The following is a 22,009-nucleotide window of genomic DNA, read 5'->3' as shown; positions in this document are numbered from 1 at the left end:
TGAGCTCTTCTTGCATCCACTATACTACAACTCCTAATAGGGTTGGAATCTCCTAACAGGGACTCTCTATACTAAAATTTTTCATTGACTCCTAATAGGGTCCATCCTCTAACAAGGAAAATATATATTAGCATATTATCTAGTGGGTATCATCCCCACCAGGGTTTTCCCTTGGCCAAGGTTTCCCTAGTTAACAAAATATGGTGTTATGAGTTCTCTTTATGCATGGTTATTATTACTATTCAGCATTACTTGTTTATTTTCTTATGCATGGTTCAAAGTAATTATTAATATCTAGTTGGTGAAAAAAGTTTGTAGAATACTAATTCACCCCCCCTAGTGTTCCCTATTTCTAACAAATTGTACAATACTATCAAAAGAGATACATACAAAAACCTTATACAATGTCGATATCTTCAATATCTGATCTACCTTTGTAGTTCCTCTTCAAGAATATAGACACACCTTTTCTACTATAATTTAGCATCATATTCACATTTATAATAATAACATAAAGTGAACCTATAAACATTATCTCAACATAATAAAATGTCACACTCCGCTTAACAAAATGTTCTGCCTAAGTTATACCATTTTCATAGTCCTGTTGATCTTGTTGCTTGATATTTTGCTAAATCTTTTAAATAATTTTTTTGTACATGTGGGTTAATATATACAAAATCACCCAAACATTTTTAAGCAATTATTTATGTAAATAAAAACAATTCTTGAACCAAAATTCTATTACTCTACCTTTTACTCTATTTTGTCTAGGCAACTCAAAACTAGTAAATTTGTCATAACTTATGCAAAACTTAATACTATCACTAGTGCTCTTACAAACATGTTTTACACTATCCATACTATCTCCTTTAAATGTGCAAGTCTCCAAGTGATTCCAATGAAGTGTGTCAAACTAAATTATCTAACTATTCATTATCTAGCTTTACTAAAATTAGACAATTCTAATGTACTTAATCTTTCACATTATCTTCTATCATCTCAAAGTAAGCTATATGTTTCCATAAATGATAATCTTAACACTTTACATTATACAAATTTCCAACACCACAACCCTAAGAAAAGACAAGAGAAAAGAAGAATTTTGAATCTATTTTGGGATTCCCATTTGTCCATATGCAAACTATCTTAAGGCTAAAAATTCATATTTGTGTCATAATAGAGGACATCTGAGATATTTTTGGATGAATCTCATTTCTACATCAAAACTAAAATTTCTTCAATAACTAAAAATGCCTTTTTATAGATCTTAAAGTTAAGACCATCATCATATAAATTTCATAGTATTTTGATTAGTTATAAAATGGTATAATTTTAAATATTGCAAGTAGGCATTTTCACATTCAAGAAGATGCTACTTCAAAAAAGAGAAAAAGAGAAAAAAGAAAAGTGACTTATATATATAAAAAATTCAAAATCTATATTTCGCATTAGAGGAGAAAGTCCTCTTCAAGGATATGTATTTTTTCAAAAAGGTAGAGATTTGATAGGAAAAATTTGATAGGTAAAAATAATTGTTCATTTTTTATAAGTTTGACTTCAAGTACTTATAATGGAGACAATATACATCGAAAACCAAACTTTCTTTTTTTGTACACTAGAAACACATCTCATCTATAAAATATTTGAAATCAAAGCAAAATAAAGGTATTTTCATATATTTGTTTGGTGAGAATGACACCCTATGTTTTTAACAATTTAAAAATTAAAAACATGCATAAATTCTTGCACAAAAATAATGTAGGGAATTTTGACGGTCATAAAGTTTGACTCAATTCTTTGATTTCACTAAATTATTATAGGTGTGTTCTTCAAGAGGTGAAATATGTTTTGTTGACCAAGTTCTACCCATTCAATGGTCATTTCAACAATCTATTGGGAGCTAGAAAGTTCATTTGGGCCTCAAGAGTTAGATTTTAGTATTTTTCTAGTTGTTAAGAAGTTGTGTCTTGTAATAAATTCAAAATCATGTTTCTAATTTTGGATATTTTTTAGAATTATTTGTATCTTAGCTAAGGATACCTTTAGGCTAAAAATAATATTTTAGGTGTTGTTTTGAGAATAACCAAACATGGTAAAAAAAGATTCTAAGGAAAAAATGCCAAAAAAGGTAAACTTTGGATTTCTAGTTTTAGAGAGCTTTCATTTTATTTAAGGATCTAGATATCATTGTAGAGTCAAATTTAGAGAGTTGGTGAATGAAGAAGATATAATTTTTTATTCTATATTGTTTAATTTCTATAATTATGCATTTTTTATAATTATATTCTTACATTCTCTTATCTTGATGATGGATCATGGAGTGTGATCCAAAATGTTGATGCTAAACAAACTTACACAATTGAATCCATAAATAAACCCACTCATCTATCTTGTGTTTTGATTGCTTCTAATTATGTATCAATTGAAGTAACATAGATGTATATTAGTGTGCTTCATCATTTGGTATCAGAGCTTCTAATACAAAACTTCTTACCAATCAAGGGTTGAGCCAAAGAAGAGATGATCCAGATGAATAAGCAAACTAGGAAGGACAAGAAAAAAACATAAAATAAAGAAGAGGAAGGCCAATAATATGAATTTTTTTTAAGAAAGAATTTCTAGAGCATTAGAGTCAAGAAATGAAAGTGTACATATTCAAGTATTTGACTATGCAAAAAGTATTAAACCAAAGGAGTTAATAGATTGGCTAAATAGCATGGGGAAATTATTTGAATGTACGAATATGGTAGATCAAAATAAGGTACACTAGTACATTTGAGTCTTTTTCGATGGCTAGTGATCGCACATCTAACAGACATAGGCATTGAATCTATTCCATTACAAATTTTTGATAGTTGGTCTCATCATCAAATAATTGATGGAAAATGGTATCATCATACAAGGGTATGATGCCAAAGATTTATGATGCATAGAACCGCAAAATTTGGTCTTTCATCAATCTTGTGATGACTAGGCATTGTAATACATGAGAAGGATGCCAAAAATGTGTGACACACAGAATGTTAAAAAAATTCATCTTTTATCAATCTTCTGATGATGAAATATCACAATATTTGAGCGACCCACCATTACTTGAGTTAAAGTTACAATACATTTTTGAAAATGATTTTTTATGACTGACAAATGGCCATCAAAATTTTTGAAGATTGGTCGTCAGAGGTGTTGTTAGTCATATAATATCACCATTGAAAAGGGCTTTGCAAATCTCTCATGTGTCATTGATATTGTGATAGCTAGGCATGATTTTTAAAATAAAAATAGTATTAAATTTGGATTTCCTATTGCATGATCATGATGGGAATGAATAAGCCTAGGCCTAGTTATTGTTTATGATCATAGTATAGTCTCTACACATTATAGTATGGTATAGTTAGTACTATTAATACTAGTGCACAGAGGCACACTATAGTATGATCATAAATAATAACTAGGCCTAGGCTTGATCATTCCCATCATATGATCATGCAACAAGAAATCAAAAAAGTCTATCGATCTTATGTACAAGCTCACAAACTCCATTTTTTTCCCTTGTGACATAATTTTGCATTCACTTACTTTCTACCATTATTGACTCTTGATGATATAATAATCATATCCTGCATTTTAATTTGATTTGTTCATTGTATAATAATATTTGTTAAATAGATAGTACTGGTTCATTTGCATGGTTATTATTGTTGAACAAGAAAACTATGTTTCTCTTAAAATTATCAAAGCTTCTAGGTGCTTTAAAATTGCTATTAAATACAATGTAATTATAATTTACTTGTACATAACTCATTTTGGACTGATAATCCCATGATGTTTTCATAGGAAATGATCTTTTCTATGATACTCTTTTTGAAATAGCATTGAAGCTATTTGGACCCACCATACATAAAAGGTACACAGTTTCATATCATTGCTACAATATTTTTCTTTTCTTCCATTTATTGTACTAATCTAACAATTTTATTTTTTCAAAAAATGTGGAATGAACAGGGTCATAAATTAAAAAATTAGGTCCTTAAGTCTTTTGAGGACCTCTTTGGAAAAATTATTTTTAACAGTGTCCTACTTCTTGAAGGAGCATCCAATCATATAAAGACTATGAGGGACCAATATAGAAAGGCTCTGAAGGTTAACCCAAAGTACAAACATCCTCCTATGATTCCACCAATGGAGTGGAATGAAATAATAGAAGATGCAAAAGAGAAAAGGCTATAGGATAAAGGAATTAGACCAGAAGATGGAAAAAGAAGGTATTTCATGATAGTATTAAGTAGAATGTAATCATGCACTAATTTGTGATCTTTGTAAATATATAGTCTAACATGTTTAAAACTTTTCAAACTACAGGACACATTAAAACCTACACATGTGAGAGTACAAAAGGTTGGCCAATACAAACTTGGCTCTGGTGGATATATGAAACTTCCCTCAACAAGTAAGTAGCAGCAATTGAATTTCATATTTAAAAAATTATATAATATTGTAAACAATTTTGTTTAATCAAATCATACATGCAAAACTAACATGATTGAGAAAAAATGCAGGGCATGCAATTCAATGTAGAGCCCATGAATGAAGATAAAAAAATTTCCTTGAAGGAAGGCTATAAAGTCATGTGTGCCTATGCCAAGAATCTGAAATCCATACCCAAGAATTTGGTGCACTAGATGAGACACAAGTAAATTGGTCAAATGAAAAGAAAATTAAATAGAATAGTTGAGAAATTTCATTTTTAGTGTTAGTTTCCAACATAAATTGACTATTTCTAATTTATACATCAAACAATGATAACAATGCACATAACATTTCATTATAGCCTTCAAATCCTATCATAGAACCTATGCATGATGAAGGTCATGATGTACATCATAGTGGTGGAGGTATAAATTCTCTATTGCAAATTAATTATGTACTTATGAATAGAATTTAACATCTTCAATTGCAATTTGTCATGTAACCTTTTTTTGAATATTTTAGAACATGTTGAACATCATGCTGAATGAGTGGCATGTTCGAAGTGCTCAACATGTTGAGGTGGAGACCAATCAAAATGTTATTGTACATTTTTTGGAAATACAATAGGGAAAGTAAACTTTGGGGGGGCGGGGGGGGAGGGGGGGGGGGGTTGGGTTTGAATTAGTCCTTCAAAACTTTATCCACTAAAACATTCACCACACATCCATCTCATAATTTTCAAGAAAACTAAAATATCAAACTGAACATGTTCATTCATAGCATGAAAATGAATAAACATTTATCACATATGACACAAGATATTTGGTTATCCAAAAACCCTCCAATGAGAAGGTAAAATTGGTGTGGGATGACACCTATAAATCTTCACTAATGCAATTGTAAAGTCTATACAATGAAGGTTACAATGTTTTATCATAAACTATGATTTACCCTGTGAAAGGTCTACCCTATTAAAGGCTTACAAAAATTGTTAGATCTTAACCTATTAAAGGATTTCAATCCCTATTAGAAGTGCACCTAGTTCAATGACTTTAACTTATAATGAAGTAAGCACTCAATTAAGAGATTTACATAAAAGTCTACTAGAATTTGAAACTTGTTAAGGCTACTCTATTAAGAGATTTTACTGATTCACCTATTAGAATGTCTTAGCCTTGATCCTTTAGTTAGCACTCCTTTTCTAGAATACAAACAACCTCTATCCTAATCTGTACTTGATCTTCTCTAATCAAATGTATCACATATGTTCTCTCTACTTTCCTCTATTCTCTCTAACTTATTCTACAATGCATATCTCAATTCACAACTCCTTAGTCACCATGAAAATATTCTATTTCAGCATGCAAACTTCTCTCTTCACTCCTCAACATATTTAGGGTTTGTCTTCCTTAAGAAGACCTAGATGAGTAAGAATCAATGATTGTGATTCACTCATTTTGTCACTTATAACATCCATATGTAGTGCCTCTCCCATTTGACTTCTGTAAGTCATCCTAATGGATGCAACCTTGTTGATCTTTTGTTGTGATGGGATCATGATTGTGACCCTAAGTGGTCTACACCATCGAGGTGTTTGGATTTATGTTTCTGTATCAGTTGCTTTTTTAATGCTTTTGACTGATCTATGAGATTATGTTGTGATTTTTGGTTCACTAAGGTTTGTGCTAGTGGTTACCAAGATCAATGTGGTATCATGAGGTTGTTCCATGATTACCTTGAGATGTGTGTAGAGATTACACTGTGTTCTATTACCATGCTACACTAGACTAGGCTCCTAGAGTAGTGGTTAGTCATGTTTATGACTGTGTTTGCTTATGTGTTTTAAGTGTCTTTTTGTTGATTTTGTAATCAATCATTATTAAATTCTTAAGTAATTAGAAGTGGATTGTTCATGTGGGATTTTTTTTGGTTATGTGTTGCAGACATTTACCTTGTTTTATTTTGATCTAAGAGATGTATGTTCTTATGTGATGTTTTACATTTGATACGACCTGAGGGTCAGATGCTATTCTTTGATTTTAGTATCATAGATATTAGACTACTATGCTATTCAATTAATCATATTGCATGACGATGCCATTTTGAGATGACAGTGTGTTTTATGATGATATCTGGTTATCTAGTTTTTGGACATACCTCTAATTATGTTATGTGATGGATTTAATGCTATGGTTATTTACTTCATTCCTGCATTGTTATGCTTTATGCGAACGTGAGTGATGTAAATAGATTATTTTAATATATTTAATTAAATGGTTAAATTAGGTGATTTAATTGCATTTATTGCTTTGGCTATGTTATTATATCCAATTGCACTTGATCGTGTTGTTTAGTGTGCAAGATTTATATCCCTGGCAGTGGCACATGGAGTTAGTGATTTAGCCATTCATATTTTACCAATGTTGTCCTTATATGGTCAATGTATCCTTTATTAAAATGTTTAAATTAAACCTTTCGGTGATTATTAAATCCGAACTCATTTGCATTATGTGATTAGACCAGTAAGTGTGTCTGTGCATTTAGAGGTTCGCATTGTCGTGAAAGTTATTAAGGAGATTTATGTGTTTTTGGGTTTTTGAGCTTTTTAATTGATTTATTTTAATTTCTAGCAGCTTTTCCATAGATGAATTCCTATTTATAAGAATAGCCTATTTTTTTTTGGACAATTTGGGGTTTAACTAGATTGGCTAGTTAAATGCCCTAATCGATTATTCACACAAAAAGTGAATAAGTATCCAAAGAGGAATTTAATTCCTCACTTCTCACTTTTGAATTAGAAAGTTGGGGAGTAAAACCCAAAATCCTCTTCATGAGGATTTATTATTTTGTTCATTGTGGGAGCTACGAGCATGAGATTGTTGCGAAGTTGGGCTCGTTGGATCCAACTCGGGGAAACCTTGGATTGCGGGGATTTTCAACTACTTCTACAGGATATTTATTTTATGGTTCAGATTCTTGTTTTGCCCTTTTGGTTGTGAGGTAGGGCTTTTTTGTTTTATTGTTTCTACTTTGTTTCTACTTCTATTTTTGGTAGCCATTTGTTTGGAGGCTGAGAACTAGTGTTCCCCTCCAGTTTTGTATGTTAGTTCTACCCGGTTAGGTGGGTATGAACATTTCCCTATTTTTCAAGATGAGGGTTTGAGATTTTGGGCCATGATGCTAGCCATTTTTGCATACGGTGTTCAATTCCTTTTATTTTTAGATTTTTGGGGTTTTTGAACCCAAAGGCCAAATGGGTTTTAATTTTGTAGTTTTTCCAAAATTTGGGGTTTTCACCTCGTTTTGCATGCCGCCCTGTTTTCTCAGGTATTCTTGGCACAATGTGGATCGTGGACCTTGATGATTTGTTTGGATATTAGTTAGACCACTTTTGCACTTTTATGTTGCATTGGGATGCATGTTGCATCTGTACTCTTGACGTTGTGTTCGATTGAGTGATTTTATACCTGTTATGGTTTCTTTTGGACCTTTGCTTTTGTTTCATGAATGCTAGGATTTGTGTAGAATCCATATACTTAGATTGAGGCCGGTTGAGTGAGTTCATGATGTTTGGTCTTGTTACATCATTAAGATTCCTCTAGAATCTATACTCTCAGATTGAGGCCGGTTGAGTGATTTCATGATTTATGATTTTATTGGCTTTGGGATTCATGTAGAATCCATCCTTCCCATGTTGCTTTCAGTTGGGTGGTTTCTTTGCATTGTTTTCTCATTCCTATCCTTGTGTTATGATCTTTGTGATGGTAGTGTGCCACACACGAGTACGTACACGTACATTTGTTGAGTGACTTGTGAGGCTCAATCTTCTATGGTACTTCTGAAAGTTATGATCATTGAGGTTGGGATGGAAGTATGCATGCCCATGGGCACTTGTCGTAGGATGAGCATGGGTAGGGTAGGGTAGCATCTAGAGGGGGCTTCTATCTCACAGCCTGGTGACCTTAGTCCCATGGGGTTGGCAGAGGATAGGAAGTTTTAAATAAGTGATAATTAAAGAAAATGTGTGACTAGTAAAAAAACTTAAGATAATAAAATGTGTGTGCGGGGCCCTCCGTTGAGGAGTTGAAACGCACAATTCGAGCTTGAGCTTGTCGATGCCAAGTGAATCTCCATGATGTCAACCCCTACTTAGTAGCCTATTGAGTGTTTGACCAAGACCTGTACTCCTTGCATTGTCTTAGGTTCTTGGTTATAGCCATCATACTATCTAGCGTGAATGTTAGCCTTGGCTCTTGTGCTTTATGTGTGTTTGTGGTTGGATCATTATCTCCATCAGCACGGTAGGTGTGGACCTATGGGTGCCACATGGTTGGGAAGCATACCTACCTTCACCATTGCTAGGGATCGGTGTACACAGATGATCTTTTGTCCTAGTGTGACCATTGTTGGATGTCTTCACTTGATACTTCGAGTTCCAGAGTATGCTTTCTTGTGATTTGTGCTTTCATTGGGATGCTTGTATATCATGTTTAGATGATGTTAGTTTATTTGATGCATTCCCTTATCATGATGTTTAGCATATGATTAGATGATGTTATTTGATTTAGTAGTATATCTATTGCTTACTGTTGTTTAGCATGTGATAGGTGATGTTATCTACTATGGGATTATCTTATGCGTTATCACTAGCATGTTAGATTTCCTTATGCTGATATTGTGCATGTTTTTAGTAGTGATATCCCTATTATGACAGTACTGACGATCTGGTTGGTGGCTTGGGATGTTACGTGTGGGAGATGGCTAGGAACCACAATGGTCTTATGATGCTATTGATGGTTGGGAGGAACTGCGTACTTAGTTTGGTTGTTCAGTTATTACGATGTTACTTCTGTTTACTATGATGTTGCTTTCAGTATGTTCTTTGTTGTTGTAGTTCAAATGGATAGATGTTCATCGTTTTGTGTTGTTCTTGCACTCGAGTGTTCATTCCTCGAGCCTTTGTAGATCCGGTACTCCCTAGTGTGGGGGTTCTATGCTCTATTTTGGGCCTTTTGTGATTCTTGAAGTGTTTTTGTGTTCTTTGGGTGACATTTGTTCAGCATGGTGTAACATTAAAAATGTATCGCACGCCCATGCAAACTGTGTCGTACGATACTGTAAAGTATCACACACCTTCTTGAGAAATTTTGTACGACACTGGAAGAGTGTCACATGTCTTCTTAAGAAATGTTGTATGACACTGATAAAGTGTCGCATGCCTTAAGGAGAAGTGTCGTCCTCCCTTAATAAGAAGTGTCGCACGATTTTTTGTAAAAACTTGCGCAGTCAAACAGGAAGCACTTTTCATCGTGTTTCAAACTTTTTGAGGGATGATTTGGCTACCCTTTTGGGTGTTCTTTGACCCTATGCTATTGCATTTTGAATTCTGTCGATTTCTCTTGAAATCCAATTTTTTGTGTTTCTGTTTTAGTCTCTTGGGGTTTAAAATATATCGTTTAAGTGTAAGTTGACGTATGTTTAATTTTGTATACTTAAAATATATTTTAATATGTGCGATGAATATTTTGAGATAGGTTTCAGACCTCTTGGAGATAAGTTAAGGATTCTAAGAAATTTTAGGGCTTCAAAAATCTAGACTTAGCTAATTTTCAGGGCTTCAAAATTTTAGGCTTAGCTAAATTTTAGGATTCGGCATTTTACCCCAGCTTGGTGTTTTGTTGATGAGTGGTCATTTCTTGAGCCCTCATCTTGTTCTGGTGGTTGTTGGCTTTTGTTCGCGTGTGTCAGTTGGTAGTGGCGTTCAGAGATCTGTTGGTTATCGAGATTGTGGTGAAGTCTTCCGTTGCAATCGTTGTGATCCTTGTATGATGTTTTCATGTGCATTCATACTTGTAAAAAAAAATTCTTGGCTTGTATTTCATCCTTGTTTCCAAGGATCTCCGAGCGGGGCATTACACCATCAATCTAATTGGTTGCATGTACTGCATAGGGATTCTCAATATAGATTCGCTCTTATCATCTAGAATTGCAAAACAATCCTTAAGTCAGCCCAAAAATGGTTTACATAGAAGTTTATTCCATTACAAACAATTATGTCCACAACTATTTACTCGGCACTTAAAGCCTTTCATGCTTGACATCCACTATATCTTCAATGATGTAACTCATCTCCTGAATGACTCGACATCCATTGTTCACTCAGCATCTGAATCACTCAGCATAAACTAAATTACTCATACTAGAGTGACTTGGTACTAACTATCTTCTCAACACATACTATATATACTGCTCAACTTGCATTATTTGACACCTTATGCTTGGCATACACTACTTACTTAGCATGCACTTTTATAATATGAATAAGTGTCTAGGTACTCATGTGTCAAAACCAATCTAAGATTGATAGTGGCATTTTCAAGTAATAAAACTACATGGTATGTTCTGTTGGTTAATGAAATACTTGTAATAGTAAAAAAAAGAGAAAGAATATGCCGATTTTAACCCATTTACCTATTATTGCAATAGAGCCCCCTTTAGTGTAGTAGCCTTGTACTCCTAAAAATAGGAGGAGGAATCATAATTTAACATTACATGTGCCATAAGAGGAGGAGAATGAGGAATATATTGATGCTCTTATCAACCTTTTCCTTAAGAAATCTAAGAAAAATGAAGAAATGTTTTTTTTTAATGTTCTTTGATAAACCTTGCTTGATAAACTTTGTTGGATAAACTTTGTTGGATAATGAAAGGATATTGTTTTAAGTAATTATCTATGAATGTTGCATATTAATATTGATTTTTATGTCATTTATGTATTAATGAAGTCTTTATTAGTATTGTGTGCTAGCAAATGTTAAGTGATTGTATCGATTGAATGTTATAGTTCATAAACGTATGAACAAATGAATGAAGTATGTAATTATATGTTAATGGGGAATTTAGATTGATGTTTGGGAGAGGGCGGAAAGGCCAAATGACCTTCCAAATTAACATGGTTAGCTTTGTTAAGTAGAGAATATTAAACTATTCTTGAAACCATGTGAAGCTCAAACTAACATAACTTCATTAATTAATCAATTTCATTCATTTTAGGTCTAGACTGATAGGATGATACTCTATGTTATAGGTGCGAACAATGAAGATGCTCCTATTCCAAGTGAAAAACTTGTTCGAGATGTATTTCATCTTGTAAAAGAGAAAAATCCTTGTGCCATATTTATAGATGAGTTTGATGCAATTGGAACCTAAAATTTTGATAAGGACTGGGATTTTTAATTTTCATTCTTGTTGGTGAGCTCACAATGGTAAATAGTCTAAATTGTAAAAGTGTATTGGGTTTAAAGATTAAATCATTCAAGGGATTTTCTTATTGTGTATTAGCTTGCAACATTTACAAATCAATATACTTTATCATTGGTATCACTGTTGTTATTCTTATCACTTGGATGTAAACTTTGTTTGACATTAATGAGAGATATGATAGTTCTCCAATATTATATTGTAATCACTTGTATTTGTTATAATTCTTGATCTATAGCATGCATTTATTACCTTTACCCATAGGCATTAAATAATTGGTGATATTGCTATTAGCTTCATCTTCATTAGAATATCTAAATGTTTAAGCAAAGATGCTTGATGCAAAGCCCTCCATTATCCCCTTAAGGAAACCAACTCAACTCGATGATTCAATAAGTAACTTGGAATCAGCTAAAGGAGTTAACCTCACTTAAGAATCTAGTAGAGATGCATGATTTTTTAAGTCACTCCCATAACCATTGTAATGCCTACCCCTACTTGACTTTTCTGTTGTATTGCTAGATTCTTTTAGGCTAGTTTTCTGATTTGGTTTTATGATTATTGGTGCTTGGTTACCAGATTGGATTAAATGTTATTTTAGATTTAGTTGATATATGTGATGAATTAATTAATTATATTAGTTATTTCATAATTATTTTGATAATGATAAATGTATGTTCATACACTGATTTCAATCATTTCATGATGTTAATTAGAGGAATGATTTATATGCGATTTTGATGGATACTTACCCCATACTTGCACGTGTATGGTGTGTTTGTGTGTGTTTTCTTTATGTATGTTGTTTCTGATGTGGTTAAGGATGGGAGTCGTAGTCACCTACTAGTCAGGATCTACATGGTGCACCACTTCCTACCATTACCTATTTACTTTAGAATATAGATGTGTTTGTCCATGTGTTGATTTTATGAAGATTGCAGGCACTGAGTATCGACTTTCCTAAATTTTCAAGATGAACATACCCTATTGCAATATCCCAATGGTAAGAGAGGGGAGATAAATTCTTGAGTCCAAATCCTAACCTTAAAACCAATTGGTCTAGAAATTAGGATAAACATCTAAAATGATTATCCTTCCAAATTTTTCATATGACGTAAATTCATGATTATAACCCTTGAGTTTGATCTTGTATGTGGTATTTTACGATGGGTTTTTATATTTCATCTTGTAGGTCTTCGGTGATTTTTCTTTTATTTAAGTAAAATTAAAATAATATTTAATGATTTAATATAATAAAAAATTATTAAGATAATTTAAATATTTAATTATATTTAATTAACTAAGAAATTAATTAAATAAAAGAATAAAATTTAGAGAGGAATTTATAGTTCTAATATTAGAGCATAATAATATTAATTTAATTTAATAATAATATATTTGGGAGATCATTTTTAAATAAATGCTAAATATTATTATTACTTAACTTAATAAATATTTTATCAAAAAATGCTTCAAAATTAATTAAAGAGAGAAAGAGAAATGAATTTAATAAAGATATTTTAAATTGCAAAAAGTATGCATGAGTATTCATAAAAATAAATAAAGAGTTAAAAGATTGTGATTAACAAGTTCCCTCATGTGATTGCACAATCAGTGCCCAGAATTTAGGAGAGAACTCCTTATCAAATATTGAGAGTTCATTTCACAGGGACCAGGGATTTTTGGAGAAGGGGATTTTTAGAGAGAAGGTTTTGAGAGAAAAGAGAATTCTCTCACAATCTTCAGGTGGTTGCGTATTAGTATTAGATTCAGGTAGTCTTGTATTTTTTTAACACAATGAATTATGCTCTTCGAAATTCTTGTCTACATCATGTTTGTTGAAACTATTTTCCAAAATTTTTTTATGTTGATTCTTTCATTATGAATTATTGACATTCATATCGAATTTTATCTATATATGAGGATTGAAAAATTAGGAAACCCTCATTCTATAAATCAAATAATTGTTATTTTAATCAGGAATAGTTTTGAAATGAAATCAAAATTTAGAATAAAAATTTTCATTGGTTGATTTGGGTTTCCCTATCAAACTAAATTTGCAATATATATATATATATATATATATATATATATATATATATATATATATATATATATATATATATATATATATATATATATATATATATATATATATATATATATATATATATATATATATATATATATATATATATATATATATATATATATATTGGGAATTTGTTTTAAAAATAATTTATATTAAAATAAAATAAAAATTAAATTTATAAAAATGGGAGGGAGGCAAGTTTCACACTCCACCTCCCCACCCAGTGACGATAATTATTGTGGCTACTAATAGTAAGTATTACAGTAGCAGCAGTAGTACTTTGTACTGTTGTTGCAACTGCAGTCTACTACGGTAACAGCTTTAATGGTCACATGACACAGTCAGGTCGACGGGTCATAAATGTTTGTACAATATCATTTTTAATTGTTTTTAAATTTTAATTTATATAAATTTAATTATTATTTATTAAAAAAATGTTATTAATAATTTTTACTATTAATAAATTAATTAATGATTAATAATTTATTTATACGAGCTTTTTAAAAATAATTATTAAATTAATTTAAATAATTTAGTTTAATTAATTTTTAAGTAATAATAAAATATTATTTAATAACATTTAAGTTCTTTATTGATATTATTATTTAATAATTTTGATTGTTAATAAAATTATAGTAATTTTATTTAAGGATCAATAATAATTATTTTAATAATTTATTAGAGATAATAATTTATAAAGTCATCTAATGATATTTAATTGTAAACCTTGAAAGTTCATAAGCTATGGGTAATTGTGCAAATTTTTCTATCACAAGAAATGGGTTAAGTGGTAAGGGTAAAATGTAAATCTCATCTACTCAAAAATTTACATTGAAACAAAAACTTAAACCTTAATGTTAACTCAGAGTGTTTGTCTTCAAAATCAAACAAAACAAGGAAACTACATTGTTAATTGTATGTTGTCTTATGCTTTGAGTTTGGGTTGACTAGAGTGTTGACCAGTCCTAGTATGTTACCAGAGGCTCAAGAGTTCTAATTTTTATATATTATGATAATTTTTTTATCTCAATCTTCTATTCTCAACCATGGTAATGTGTCTGGTATGCTCTATGAAGAGTTTTGATCCACTGCTTGTTATAGCTTTCTAGTGTTCTTGTGTGATAATGAGGTGAATGATGTGACCTATCTGATTTAACCTTTGAGTGTTTAATGAGTTATTTTTGGATGCTTTCTAATTGCTTGTAAAGGATTGAGGCATTATTGTGAGTTGTCTTTTGATGCTTTCCAGTCACTTGTATAGGACTAAGGTGAAAAATGTGATTCTTTGAATTTTAATTTTATGAGCTTGGGGTAGGTAATTTGTATGTTAAATTGAGAAGTGGCTTGCAACGGAGGCTGAGGCCCTAAAGAGGCTAATGGGTAACCCATTTTAAGTAGTTAATAAGTGAAAACACTACACTAAATAAGAGAAAAATGAACCTAATAAAAATCTTTTTCTTTCCTCACCCATACCTTAAGTGCTAGTACAGACTAGGATAGGAGTAGAGAGGATGCTTGGTTGCAACCATGCATCATTAGTATGCTTTGTCAGTACAAAAGGATACTAGCATCACATAGAGTCACTAGGGGGCTAGAGGATTAAAAGACTAGCTGGGTAACCCTAGAGTTAGCTCATGTGATGGAACTTGCCCACTAATAGTATAGATTCCCTAGTGTCTTTGTTTCCCTTTGGGTTTGGGTGTCATTTTATCTTGGAACCTTTGAGTTAGATTACTTTTAGGGTTTTCCTTGACTTAGATATTATTTTTGATTTTTGGGATTGTTATCATGTTTGGGACTTTAGACTATCTCCTTAGAGTGGTGGGAGTGGACCTTTTAAGGTTCCCACGAGGTCAAGTGGTAGTGCTTTTCACTTTTACCATTGATATTTGTCCATTGATGTCATGGCTAGAATTTCTTGTTTTGTATTTCCTTACATTCTATCTTTGTATATTATGATGTATGGTTATATCTATATGATGGATGATTTTACTTATTGTATTGTATTTTGTTTCATTGATCTGAAAGGGATGATGTAAACTATTTTATAAATGTATATTCTTTTAGCCTTTCATACCATGTGACATGTGTAGTGGATGATTGTTCATTCTAAATTAATGCCAAGTGGCATTCAGAACAAATGTATATTATTTAAATGGATTTGAACTTGTAGTTATTCTTTTATGTGGATTTGTTATTTATTGGACTTAGTATTATTTAAATTTAAATGTGATTCAACATCTTGGGATCCTTAAGGAATGTAATTTGTTATGTGTTTCTTATGTAGGATCGTATGTTATTACTTTCATTATTTTACAATTGTTGTTTATGTTATTATTATTTTAAAAATATATAATTTTTGGAAAACTTTGTAAAAATTTATGTTAATTTCTTTTGGGTTCCCTGGTGGGGGCTCTAAAACCATACTAGTCAAGTTCACTTCCTTGATTCCTTCTTCCAATGTCTTCTTGCATCAACTCCATCCTAGGTTACCTAGTGCACCTAGTGCCTCCACCATGCCAAAACTTAAACTAGACTTCATAGCTTGATTTCAACACATAGATCATCTCAAAATGGTCTATTTACCATTTTCCAACATTCCATTCACTCCAATCCACTCAAGATTCACCATTACTCTTCTTTAGCCTCTAGGCATGTCTAGTAGCCCTTCACACCGTAAAATCTGAAAATCTCTCACAAACTCTCCAAACATCCTAGAAAAGTATTTATATTTTCTAATAACCTTTTCAGAGTTACTAAGTTCATCTCAATTCTAGACCTTCATTATTTGACTAGTGAAGACTTCCATCACCCTCCAATTCTTCTTCTAGGCCTAATTAGCCCTCTCCTAAAAAAGAAACCACTATATCCACTTGTCTCTAGGACTCCATGATCCTAAAAATTCTTGGTAAAGGATCAAATGATGCAAATTTTCAACTTAATTCATCCATACTCATCCTTCTACACTCCCATTCAATAAACCCTCACCTTTTGGGCTAGAAACCAAGGGTTTTAGAGAAATGGCTCTTCCATATAACTCACAACCACACTACAAGTTATAACACCTTCCCATACATTCAAAACCACACATAATACATATAATAAATCTAAGGTATCTTCCACCAAACCATAGTTAACACAGAGGTGGGAGTGCCCTTACATATTAAGGGGTTTTAACCTTTCACCACTAACTATGCCTATAATTCTAGTCCTTGTTGTCGAATACCAATCTCCTTCCTATATCCTAAAAGAACTCTAAACAATTAAATAATTACATAAACTTGTTAAAAAAAAACTTCTTTTATATCATTACCCAATCACAATCACATTTGTTCGATCATTTCAAAATACTAATTTTTTCAATTGTACCCATGGATAATATACTCCATTGTAGAGAAATTAGATTGTATTCATCAAAACTATTAAAAACTTGATCCCTTTCATCTCCATAATACTCTCTCCCTTTCTCATCTCGTGAATCCTCCCTAAAAAAATCCTTCTTTTCTCAATAACCTGATATCAACCTTCAACCAACTTCTCTAACTATCCCTAAATAGTCTTAACGGACTATTAATAATATAAACAATTAATTCATTGTCCAGTTGACAAAAAAAGTTGTCAAATCAACAACACAACATCTAAACCCAATCTTTTGACTTCTAAAAGTACTAATCACAACCTTTAAAACCAAATTAATCCAATAACCCTTACTACTAACCCCATGCAAGCCCTTGTTTGGCATATATTGCCAATATAGGAAATTTACAAACTATTGCACTCTTAGTGCTTTTAAGATAATTTATAGGACTTAAATGCCTTATTAATGATTATAGACCCTTATAGGTCATCTTCCCATTCCATGACACCCATTTCATTCAAAATGATTCACCCTTGTAAGAAATTGCCTTCCTTGTTTCAATTTATAGCCAAGAACAACCTAGTCTCGCCTATGGCTTCCAAGGAAAAGTTTTAGCCATGTGCTTCCTACCCCATCCATCCTATAATACAAATTAAAATTTTCTACTATAATTTATCAAGGTTTCAAAGAATTCTAACCATGGGGAATGCTAGTAGACACCATTTTGTAATGTATGCCCTAGTACTGACCAGCAAATAGACGGATTACAAAAAAATTTATTGCAATTATAAATAGATTGCTAGGAACTTCAAACCAAACGAAGAAGAAATTAATAAATATGAAGAAACCAATTATAAACACCAAAAGACTAGATGTGTCACGTTGCTATCAAATCCATTCTATTTACTCAAAATTTTCAGCACTTTTCATGAATTCATTTGCATTTTTACTCCCAAACCCTTCAAACCTCTACAATACTGACTTGGAGGGATTTAAAAACTCATTATCCAAATAAATAAACCAAATAATTCTATTTTATAACCTCCTTCTTCATTCTAACAACTTTTGCAACTTCTTATACAAGAAAATTGCAAAATTGCAAAATTGTCAATGTGCAATTTTTGCTAAATTGTCAATTTTTGAATTTTTACACTTTAGGCTTTATGAGGCTAAACATAATGAATCCAAATCAACCATGGAATTTATTTAAACCATTTCCATGCCTAACTACCTACCGACACTTAACTAGCCCTCTAAGACAACTTTTAGCACTTTTGGACCTAATTGACAATATTTTGCTAATGCAACATTTTGACAACAAATTGCCTATAATGCATTACATTGTTTCTTTACATGAATAAGGACCCCCAAACTAGTGACCTCATTATTTCTAATTATTTCCAAGGATCTTATTTTCTTTCTAACCACCAATCCTAGGCGCTCATGTACTGCTCAATTAATTGTTGAAACCTTCTTGTGATCACCTCACTATTGAAGACTATATAGAGTTTTTTGCCATTAGGAAAGAGTTGAACTAAAGATTTAGCAGATTTTTGGGCCTTTTCCAAGGAAGAAATATAGGGAAGAGAATCCCAAGGTAGAGATCCTATTCCATGGTGCATGTCTTTTGATTCCTGAAAAAGATGTAGTAGCAATTTAATTCTTCTTACTAAAGTTAAGAAATTCTTCTTCTAGGTTTTCCTGTAATGATCAATCTAAACTATTTCACTTACCAATTTTATCAATGAGTAATGTCACCAAATGCCCAAGCAAGTACCTCTGAAGACCATTTATCAATAACAATTGGCCTACAAGGGTCAAGGCAATTGGCTAATCCAATCATAAACTATATCATCCCAAGAAGTGGACATTGCATTGTCAAATTGTTGCACAAGAATGCTCATATGCTTTGAAAAAAAAAAAAGAGATCCAAGTAGAGTGAAAATAGTTTGAAAGTGAAAATGGGTGAAAGGGAAATGAAATGTGTTTAAATGTCTTAGGAACTTGTTAGGTTTCCATTTGATTTTTTCTACTGTTAGTTTTTTATTTGAAGGAAAAAAAAAAAAAAAAGACATTCAAGTGTTTTCAAAGTGTGATGCAAGGCCCATAGTAGGACTTCAGAATCTCAAAAAATATCATGAGTCTAGAAACAAGACTTGGTAGGTCTGCATGTTGCTTCATACTTACTAAGGGTACCTCATAGACTTGTGAGTCAAAGTGAAAACCTAGCAAGTTCCAATATATTGCTTTGGAATAATCAAATTATTTCATTAGATGTCTTTTAAACATTAGAAAAAATTATGGCTAGAAAAATCACACATTACTTTTAATAGCTAGAGTGACGAAGAAGCATGACTTTTAAAAGATAACTATTGGGAAGAATGACCTTGTATTCTTCTTATTTTCCTCATTAGTGATTTTTATAAACATATTCCTTCATAAGAGTATATCCTCTCTTCTTATTTGTATTTAGTTTTATTTTCATGGACAAATTTATATGACTTCAGTTTCTCATTTTCCTTGCTATATACTATCACTATCAAGATTATATTTTATGTTCTAGGTCCACCTTAGGGAAATCCATGTAGAAATTTTGCATCATCATTTTCAATGGCTACAAAAGCTAGATGAGAATCAATAGAAAGCTAAAGAAGAGAGTGATGCAAAAATTGAAATGGAGTACAGTGGGAGAGCAATAGAAGGTAGGATTTGAGATGTTGGTTGGGGCATACTTCTTTTATCATAATTTATAACAATTCCTATTTAGTGATGATGTTCATGTAATTATATCTATGCTGTTATATTTTCCATGTCATAGAAATTTTATTTTGTTTTAAAATATTTTCATACATGATGATTGTGCATTTTTTTCTCTTTTAAATATAAGTGTGTTTATTTATTGAAACAAAAAATAGAAGCTAAAAGTCTAGTTGAAAATTTTAGATTATGGGTTGTTGAGATTATTTTAGAATAACTGAGAGGGGGGTGAATTAGTTATTCAAGGTGCAAATGTAAAAATAAAACTTTTCATAATTCAGTGAACCCATATAAAATTCTTAACCATCCATGCATTCATTGTGTGTTAACCAAAACTGATATGTTACTATAAAATTAACATGCAGAAATGTAAAGCATAAAACATAGCATATCCATTAGTGCACTTGACACAATGATTTAACATGGAAGCCCAATTTGGTAAAAACCACTAGTAACATGCTACTCATTTTTCACTCTTCTGAAGTGATGCCCTGTTAAAGGCCAACCCTGTTAAAGGTTACAACACACACTATTAAATGTGACCCAGTTAAGGGATTTCAATCACCCTATTAAAAGTGAACCTTGTTAGATGACTTTAGGCCATTCACTTGGAATGTCACTCTATTAAAGGATTTTCCAATGATTTTTAAGTCAACCTTTCTCCAAAGGATTTACCCTAATCTAATATGATTGTTAGAAAGTAACAGTAGAGCTTTGATTTGATATAACTTACAACCTTAATTGTAGATTATAGATCACTATTTAGTCCTCAACTTTGCTTGGCTTCCAATCTTTGTAGCTCTGATAGCTTGTTCACCCTTCAAGAATTCATCCTCTTTGAGCCTTCTTGCTTAGTTTTCCATTATAGAGTTCTTCTCTTGGGTCACTAAATGAAGCAAAACCCTTCTCCTTCTCCTTGTCAGATTTTTTCATTCAAAACTCTCTAACCTCTTCACTTCATGATCAGACATCCCTACATATAAGAAATTATAACTCTTTTCCTGCTCATTATCCATCAGAAAAATTAAGCTTTTTGATAGATTAGGTAGGATACAATGTATTGACCTCGTATCTTGTCTTCTCTAGAAAATTCTCCTAGAATCCATTTGAATTCACCTCCAAAATGGTTTACATAAGATTTTGTGCCTCCAGCTCATCAATCTTATCTTCCTCCCGCTTCACAAGTTCTAAGAAAATAAACTGTCAGCATTTAATTGGTGAATCTTCAATCTTTTTCATAATGCAACAACTTGGCATTATCAATTTATTGATGCTCAGCACATACTATGTTACTGAACATCTATTGTAAAATCACTCCACATCAACTGAATTTTACAAGTGCTTGGCATCAACTAAAAATCACTCAGCTTCAACTATCTTGCTATGTACCTACTAATTTTCTTAGCATCTACTAGAATTTGCTTTCACTTGGCTCCAACTAACTTTTTTCTTGGCTTGCATTAACTTTGCTCAACACCTTCTATCAACTTGGTTAAGCTTGGCAAATGAGCTTTGTTCAACCTTATTCTTCTGAACTTTCTATGTGTAGCCAATCATTTTGTAACCTCAAGTAGATCATCAATACATTATGTTATCACTATCTTAACTGATTCTTGCACTTCAATACATAATCATAACTCAACCTTTCCTCTAGGTACTTTTGTTACATCTTGTTGATCAAATCCTCCTCATCAATCAACTAAGTGATAGTGCTTGAAACATATAAGAAATTGTCTTACCAGCATGTAGAAAGTTTGACATCAGTGACAAAACAATGATTGAAACACTTCTTCAACAATTTTTCTACTCAAATGATCTTTTCAATCATATATCAACAATCTCCCTCTTTGGCATTGATGGTAAACCAAACTAATCAACCAGTCAAACAAATGATGAACATCTTGTTCCATCAAACTAATTAGGTTAAAATAGTAAGGCAATACCACAGAGAAAGCCTATGATTAAAACTTCTCTCTATTAGTAACTTCCTTCTTCTGATTAGCTTACAAAATAAAACTCCCTCTTTTGTTCTGATCCTTCCTCTGAATGCTTTCTATTTTCCCCCTCTTTCT

This window comes from Cupressus sempervirens, chromosome 3 (genome assembly GCF_028749045.1).
Source record: "Cupressus sempervirens isolate cs-2001-9-10 chromosome 3, ASM2874904v1, whole genome shotgun sequence".
Taxonomy (NCBI): domain Eukaryota; kingdom Viridiplantae; phylum Streptophyta; class Pinopsida; order Cupressales; family Cupressaceae; genus Cupressus; species Cupressus sempervirens.
Note: the sequence above shows the minus strand (reverse complement) of the source record.